Source organism: Nomascus leucogenys, chromosome 16, assembly GCF_006542625.1.
Source record: "Nomascus leucogenys isolate Asia chromosome 16, Asia_NLE_v1, whole genome shotgun sequence".
Lineage (NCBI taxonomy): Eukaryota > Metazoa > Chordata > Mammalia > Primates > Hylobatidae > Nomascus > Nomascus leucogenys.
In genome coordinates this window covers 1,377,709-1,386,768 of record NC_044396.1, presented here as the reverse complement: position 1 = coordinate 1,386,768, position 9,060 = coordinate 1,377,709, and the positions used below count along the sequence as shown (strand labels likewise).

Here is a 9,060-nt window from a genome sequence, read left to right as displayed (position 1 = left end):
CTGTCTCATGTATCTCTCTTTATATCCTATTGGTTCTGTTTCTTTGGAGAACCCTGACTAATAAATTGTGTAAGCCAATTCCTTGAAGCAAATCTCTCTATATATTCATCCAACTGATTTTTTGTCTTTGGAGAACCATGATTAATACAACTCTCGCTCCTCCACCCCATTTTCCCTCTCACTGATTCTGGTCCTAAGCAACCACAATCTGCCTTCTGTTTATAGATTTCCCTATTCTGGACTTTCATATGAATGGAATCATATAGGATGTGGTCTTTTGTGACTGGCTTCTTTGAAACATAACATTTAAAAATTTTGATGAAGTCTGTTTTAATCTGTTTTCTGTTGTTGTACCTGAATACCCAAGTCTTGGTAATTTGTAAAGGAAAGAGGTTTATTTATCTTATGATTTTAGAGGCTGGGTGGTTCAAGATTGAGTGGCCACATCTGGTTGGCTTCTGGTGAGGGCCTCATGATGCATCATAACATGGCAGATAAGTGGAAGGGGAAGTGGGCATGTGCAGAGACCGAACACGTGCGGCAGCCTCACTTTACAATCCACTCTCATGGTAACTAATCCAGTCCTGTGAGAGTGAGAATTTACCTCTAAAAGGCATTAATCCCCCTTAATGACCTAATCACCTCTTAAAGGCACAAGCTCCCAACATAGCTACAATGAGGACCATGCCTCCACATGAGTTTTGGTCAGGACAAACCATAGCAAAGTCCAATTTATCAGTTTTTTTCTTGTGCTGCTCAAGATTTTGGTTTCATATTCAAAAAGGTCATAAAGATTTTCTCCTATGTTTTCTTCTAAGACTTTTATAATATATGCATTATATTTACATTTACATCTTTGATCTATTTGGAGTTGATTTGAGTGTGAGATAAGTGTTTATTCTTTATTCCTTTGCCTATGCCTTTCCAGTTACCCCAGTACCATTTGTTGAAAAGACTATTCTTTATTCATTGACCAGTCTTGGCACCCATATTGAAAATCAGTTGACCTTAGATATATGGATTTATTTCTGGCTTCTCAATTCTGTTTGACTACTCTATATATCTATTCTTTTGTCAGTACTACACTGTTTTGATTACTGTTGCTTCATAGTAAGTTTTGAAATTGGGAAGTGTGATTCCTCATTTTATTATTCATTTTCAGCATTATTTTAAATGTCCAGAGTCCCTTGCAATTTCATATGAATTTTAGAATCAGCTTGTCACTTTCTACATAGAAATTAGCTAGGATTCTAATAGGGCTTGCATTGAATCTATGGATCATTTTGGGGAATATTGCCATTTAAGCAGTGTTGGATATTTTGGTCCATGAACATGAGATGTTTTTTCCATTTATTTAGATGTTTTGTTTCTTTCAACAATGTTTTTATAGATTTCAGAGTATAAGTTTTGTACTTCTGTTAAATTTATTCCTAAGTGTTATATTCTTTTTGATGCTACTGTGAATAGAATTGTTTTCTTAATTTCATTTTTGGATTGCTCATTGCAAATGTATAGACATACTATTGATTTTTGTATATGAATCTTGAAGTCTTGCTGAACTTATTCACTAGCTCCAATAGTTTTTTGGGCTACTTTAAGATTTCTACTTATAAGATCCTGTCATCTGCAAATAGAGATCATTTGCCTCCTCTTCCAATTGGATACCTTTTATTTATTTTCCTTGTTTAATGCCATGGCTAGAACCTCAGTACAATGTCGAATAGAAGTGGTGAGGGTGGATATCCCTGTCTTGTGGCTTATCTTAAGGGGAAGCATCCAGTCTTGTACCACTAAGTATTGTGTTAACTGTGGATATTTATAGATGCTCTTTATTAGGTTGAGGAAATTTCTTCCTATTCCTATTTATTGAATGTTTTTATCATGAAAGGGTAATGGATTTTTTTTCAAATTCTTTTTCTGTGTCTATTGAGATAATCATGTGATTTTTGTTTTTTAGCTTACTTACATGACCTATTACATTATTTGAGTTTTGGATGTTTAACTTTGAATTCTTGGTGAAATCTCATTTGGTTATGAATTTTCTCATTTCTCCTCTCCTTCTGATACTCCCTTTATGTGCATGTTCGTGCATTTAATGGTGTCCCATATTTCTGTGAGGGTCTGTTTACTTTTTCCTCATCATTTTTTTTCTCTCTGTTCCTTTGCTTGCATAATCTCTGTCAGTTTATCTTCCACTTTGCAAGTTCTTTTTTCTTTCGGTTCAAACATCCTGTTGAGACTTTCTAGCAAATAAATTATTTCAGTTATTACACTTTTCAACTCCAGAATTTTGATTTGGTTCCTTTTTTAAAAAATTTCTATTTATTGCTATTCTCTATTTGGTATAATATTGTCAATATATCTTTTCTTCTTTAATCATGTATGTATGTATGTGTTTATTTATGACAGAGTCTTGCTCTGTCACCCAGGCTGGCGTGTGGTGCTGTGATCTTGGCTCACTGCAACCTCTGCCTCTGGGTTCAAGTGATTCTCCTGCCTTAGCCTCCCCAAGTAGCTGGGACTATAGGTGCATGCCACCATGCCTGGCTAATTTTTGTATTTTTAGTAGAGACAGGATTTCGCCATGTTGGCCAGGCTGGTCTCGAACTCCTTACCTCAGGTGATCCCCACCTCAACCTCCCAAAGTGCTGGGATTACAGGCGTGAGCCACTGTGCCCGGCTGCTTTCCTTTATTTCTATAATGGCTACTTTGAACTATTTTTCTGTTAAATCTGACATCTGGTTGTTTTGACAGGAAATTTATGTTGTCTGCTCTCCCACTTCCCAGAGAATGGATCTTACTTTCCTGCTTCTTTGCTTGCCTCATAATTTTTTGTTGGTAACTATTTTTGATAATATAGCTACTCTGGGCACTACCCTGGGACTGGTTATTGTTATTTTCTTATTTGTTTAGTGATTGGCTGGATTATTATAGTAAAGTCTCTCCCCTGTTTTCTCTGCTATATGACCCCCACCCCTATGTTGTTAAGCCTCTGATGGTGTTCCTTAGGGAGGCACAGCTTTGAGTATGCCCACAGTTAGCTTGGGATGACGGCAGCACCAGTAAGTCTCTCTCTCACTCTTTCCCTGACGACACTTAGCTGTTAAACTCCAATAATTGCCAGACTATTGGTCTATTGTTTGTGATAACACCTGGAATATAAATTTCTCAATACACTAGTCCCATCAAATTGTGGTTCTTTGGACAGAAAAGTTCCTGAGGTCAATGTATAATATTTGTTTTGATGTTGACAGGGCTCATTCTGGCCCCCTTATTCCCCAGTTCTTTCTTGCAAACTAGCTGTCTTTATAGTTTAGGCACCCATTTAATAATAACTTTTTAAAAAATATGGGATTACCCAGATAATGTGGAATCAGAGATGCTCTGGAAGACCCAGCTCCCAGTTCAGTTCTTTCTAAACATTGTCCTGTGATACAATGGCAACATTTTCGTCGTTCACAAATAACACCTGTATTTAGACATTGCTCTTTTAAGTCAGTCTTGATGACATAATTTCTTTTATTTAAGATTAAAGTAGTTCAATAGCTAGCATTTTAAATTGTCACTCACTGTCCGTTTATATTATCATCAACAGTGAAGCAGCAGGCATGGGCAGTGAAGTTACAGAGTAATAGCAAAGCTCTCCTTATATGGCCTTACCATACTGGCCCTTTACATGGAGCTGCCCGGTTGGTTTAGAGGCAATCTCTAATTTGCTGGCCTGTGTTACTTGTGACCGTTTAGGATGAATTATGCAGAGGTCTACCTATTGTTCTGACAGGGAGGGATCCTTCAAGAAAATTTCCCACTCTAAGATATATTATGCAAATGACTATTTTAATTAAAAGCCTTGTTCCCTTTCTTTTTCATGGCTGGTAGTGCCTGGACTATACAGGGACTTTCTTTTTTTTTTTTTCAATGCCCTTTTGTTTTTTTCCTTTTTTTACTTACATTAAATACATCGGTAAATCAGCAGTCGCATTCTGTTACCACGATTGTTATGTTGGGAGAGGAAGAAAGGCAAATACTTTCTTAGAAGCAAAACAAAAACAAAAAACCACAACACCATCCCTTAAAAAAACTGACCAGAAGAAAAAAATGAGCTGGGAAAAAAACAAACAAACAAACAAAACCCAAAAAACTAAGATCCCTAAGCCCAATAGAGCTCAAAGGAAGGCAGAAGAGGTGGTAGGAAATAGAGGGAAGGCAGCCTATAGGCCCAGAAGCTAAGGCCAAATCCTGTTCCTATGGGGATGGGGGAGGGAGAAGCCTGGGAAAGTGGTTTCCCAGCCCCAAGACAATGCAACATCTTCACTCCTGCTCCAAGGGGAAAAGCTGCACAGAGAAGAACTTCATTTCTAGGAGACTTTAGAAAGCCATCCTAGTTATTCCACTTGTAAAAAGGATGCAATGGGTGCTTTGGGGGGCCAGTGGCTTCTGGGAAAGGAAGGGGGAAATGTGTGTGTTTCAGGGCCATGGGAACTAAGGCTGACCCTGGAAAAGAAAGGGAATTGAGGCCTAAGTGGAAGAACCTAAGCTGGGTCCTTCAGAATCTCAGCTTCATAGATTTCGCAGCTGTTCTGGGATAGAAGGCAGTCTGCAAGCCAAAAGGACAGGAAGGTTCCAATCCTAGGTCACTGTGATCTTCCCTTTCTTTCTTTCCCAAAACTCCGGGCTGGAACAAGGAACTTAAAGTTCTCTTGCCTTGATGGCTTCTCAGAGACATCTTAAAACACCTGATGAGGGATATGAAGGGAGACTAGAGATTTAGAAAGGACCAAGGTCCTCTGATAATATGAGCCAGTTGTAAATGTTGGTCATTCCCTGTCCACAGGAACAGGTGGTATGATATGAGGGCACCACAGGAGGCCTCTGTGGTACTAGTCCCTATTGGTGCATGGATTAAACCACTGGTTGCATGATGGGGAGGGATGGAGGAATTAAGGATGGAGGGACTAAATTCAAGATATTAACAAAGGAGCAAAGAAACAGGGCCTGATGGGAGGCAGAGGATAGAACAGACTGTACAGTGGGAATAAAGATCATACCTATTTACAAGGAAGTAGAAAAGACATGGTAATGAATATCAAATTGAGTGTGAAACCTGGAAAAGGATAGAAAACTCCTCCCTTTTGCCTGACCTCCTTTTTACTACCCTACCTTGGCCTGTGCTATCCTGAGACACTCCCCAATTGCTCAGTTAATTCTCCAGGAAAGGCAAACCTATACTCAACAGCTAGCTTGGCAAGAATGTAGGTTAAGAATTAGAGTTGGAGGAAGCTAACAGTGGAGATAGGACTTGAGTAGCTGCCACTGGTAGTTTTATCTATAACCTCTCCTCAAACCTCGTATTAACCTCAGATTTCATTGAATTAAATAGAAGGTAGGAGGGCAAGTAAATCAATCAAAACTTCCATAAAACAAGTACCCCAACTGAACTACCATCAATTAAAGTGCAAACTGCAGGGGTATACAGTGGCTGGGGCTGAGGCCATCTAAAGGCCAGAGGGGGAAAATTACATATGTATAAATCAGAGGATGGATACTAGAAACTGTCCCTCCTCCAATCAGATCACAGCAGAGCCAAAGATGCAGGCAACCAGTGAAGATTCTTTGGAAGACTCTGGGCTCCAATCCCCACGATAGGGGAAACACTACCTAAGAGGCTGCGTGAGGGGAAACTGGGCCTTTGAAGAGTTACAGAGCCACAGATGACACTGCACCTCCACCTCCGCCCAGTTGGCTTACAAGGCACCTCCTGCCTGGTGCCTGAGAGCTTGCCTCCCCATTCTCACCTTTACCTAGGAACACCCTCCACAAGGCCAACTCATGGATACCGCAATGTTTTCAAATATGAGAAACTCCAACCAAATAAAAACAAAAAGGAAATGTTTCCTTACTCCCTCCTGCTCTGAGCTTTATTCTCCCCCAGGGCCCTTAATGTAAATGAACTGGAAACCTCCTTCCTCAGCTCCTGGGTTCACCACTTTCTGCATCCTGGGGAGAGGAGAAAAGAGGCTCAAGAACAGGGATTGACCAAAAGCAGAAGGGGAAGGGACAGGAGTCAGAAGTGTTTTCTGAAAAAATGGGGAGGAAGACTAAAGAGGAGGAGAAAAGATAAGTCTCTGTCTTATACCTATAATACAAAGTGAAGAAAGTTTGTTTTGGAAAGTAAGTCCTGGGGGGAGTTGACCCCCAAGCCCCAGAGTAAGGGGTAGGAGGCCAGTGGCAACAGCTGCCTGGTGTTGGTTGCTGAAGTGTTAAAAAGTGCCATGACGGAGCTGTCAGGAGGCAGCCCTTGGGAGCCAGGGCTCAGTGTGCTGTTACCGTAGGGGTTGTGTGCTGAGGGGTAGGGATGGAGGTTATTTTTTTAGCTCTTGTGCTAGCTCCATACTTGTTTGCTGCTGGCCACCCCCTCAGTTGCTACAACACTGGCTCTTGTTCTGTGGGACTGTTCATGGAGATCCACACCCTGGCTTTGGCCTGCTGCACCTCCCAGGTTCTGGGGTTCACTCTTTGGCAACTTCTTAGCTATTGCCAGAAAGAGATCATTCACGTTCATAGCCGTTTTGGCTGCAGTCTCCATGAACAATAAGCTGTTGTCATCTGCATATGCCTGGGCCTCTTCATACTCCACCATACGCTTGTTGGCCAGGTCAGCTTTGTTCCCTGCCAGGGCAATAACGATGCTAGGACTGGCCTGTCGCTGTAGTTCCTTCACCCATGTCTTTGCTCGGGCAAAGGTTTCCTGATTAGTAATGTTGTAAACCACGATTGCAGCTTGGGCAGCCCTGTAGTACATGGGGGCTAAGCTCCTGCCCAGCTGTGTCCCAGATCTCAAACTTGACTGTTGTGTCATCTAGACAAACGGACTGGGTGAGGAAGGCCGCTCCAGTGGTGCTCTCCTGGTACTCATGGAACTGCCCTTTGACAAAACGTAATACCAGGCTTGACTTTCCCACTGCAGATTCTCCCAGCAGGACCAATTTGAACTGGCAAATTTTGCTGGCCTGGGGTTGCCCATTGGGCCTAGCTGTGCTTCTGCTAGTCATGGCCAGATTATCAGAGTTGGAAAGGGTGGAGGGAGGGGGATGCTGTAAGAGGGGGAGGGGGAAGGGGAGAGGATTTCCAGGCTTCAACACTCCTGGGGCTCTGTCTCCCCTGTCGGCCCCAAGCCTGTGTCTATACAGGGACTTTCAAAAGTCTTCAGAGTAAAAAGTCTTTCCAGTTTTTCGTCAAAAATGGGTTTGGTGTTTTGCTAGAATTTTCTTGCCAAATGTTTTCTATTTGGTAGAAAACAATGCAAGCTTTTAATCATGGAATTTTTTAAAACAGCTCAGGCCCATGCAATATGCAACTGGATGTGCATTGGGCCAGGTACATTAGGTATTATTAATAGGACTCACTTTTCAGGAAATAATAGTTATTTTAAAAAGGGGGTGGAGAGAAAGGAAGGGAAGAAAAGGAAGAAAAAAGAGGAATAATTTTTCTAAGGATATAGTTTAGTTACTGCATGCAGATGATTTTCCTCCTTTTTATTGTGAGATAGGTTTGGAAATAATCTGTCTGACAGATCATGCATCATGTTTGACCTTGTCATTTTAATACAACAGTAAATAGAAAACAAATGTTTTTTTTTCTTTGATGGTATGGTTATGACATCTTGCAGAAGTATTTTCAGTAGGTTAAATTAAAGATAATAAGCTATTTCTTCTTGTTTTGACTATTGTCATCGTGTAGGAGAGGGACTGCATTCCATGGACTTGTTTTAATTACCCTATTGGTATTTGCCATGACATCTGGTGGCATTGGTGAGCTCACCTGATGGACCACAAAGAACTCTGATTTATGAACCCATAACTGGGGTTCCAATAAACATTTGTCAAAATAATGTATTAGTTCAAACCAAAGCCTTTTTTATTTATTCATATAAAAGAGCACTTAACTTTCAACAAAGAATTGCCTATCATCAAAAACACTCTATAAATGAATCAAATTTATGAAGACATGGTTCTAGAGGGTGACTGCTTAAAGACTACAGCTTATTTTAACCCTTTGGAGGATTTAGTGTTCTAACTTGTCTCTTTTGACCATATTCTTTATATTTTTGTTTTCAAATAATGTATATTTTAATATTCACATGTGAAGTTACTTGTTACAGAATGAATCTAATGACCTTTAAAAATATTTATTCAGTTATCAAATTAGCATATCTTCAGCAGTCATCATTCTATAGCTATTTCAAATTCTGTTAGGACAACATATTTTTTTACCCATTATTCAGTTTACTCGTAAGTAAGAATAAAACATACAGTGTTCTCAAACTACTTTGTAAAGTGCTAAGGCTACTGATAAGGGAATTGTAGTCCACCTTCACTTTTAATATTCAGCTATTTTACCTTTTTGCTCATTAACTGATTAGCATTGGTTTCTTTTGTGGTTAAATAAGATAGGTAATTTATACAGTATGTACACCTTAGAGTCTTCACACTTGTAGAGTGAGTTATTACACAGCAGTTTGTGAGACATTGTTTTAATATTTAGTAGTCACTATGCCTTTTTTATTGGGGTAAAATATATGCAACATAAAACTTACTATTTTAACAATTTTTGAAGGGTTTTGCTATGTTTCCCAGGCTAGCCTCAAATGATCCTCCTGCCACACAGCCTTCCCCGTAGCTGGGAGTACAGGCAGGTGCCACTAAGCCTGGCCTATTTTAGCCATTTTTATGTGTATAATTCAAGTACATTCACAATTATACAGCCATCACCACTATCATTTCCTGAGCTTAAAAAAAAATTATTTTAAGTTCAGGGGTACATGTGCAGGATGTGCAGGTTTGTTACATAGGTAAATGTGTGTCATGGGGGCTTGTTGTACAGATTATTTAATCACCCAGGTATTAAGCCCAGTATCCATTGGTTATTTTTCCTGATCCTCTTCTTCCAATCACCCTCTGCCTTCTGGTAGGCCCAGTGTGCATTGTTCCCCCTATGTGTCCATGTGTTCTCATCATTTAGCTCCCACTTACATGTGAGAACATGCAGTATTTGGTTTT

The 9,060-nt window shown here is 40.1% G+C and overlaps 1 pseudogene across 1 annotated transcript; it reads right to left on the bottom strand.

Moving 5' to 3' along the window:
• Positions 1-6,417: 6,417 nt before the first annotated feature.
• On the bottom strand, positions 6,418-7,185 carry LOC100587334 (annotated as a pseudogene). Its single transcript, XR_001113345.2, has one exon. The product of XR_001113345.2 is annotated as a ras-related protein Rab-5B pseudogene (transcript).
• Between the last annotated feature and the right edge of the window lie 1,875 nt (positions 7,186-9,060).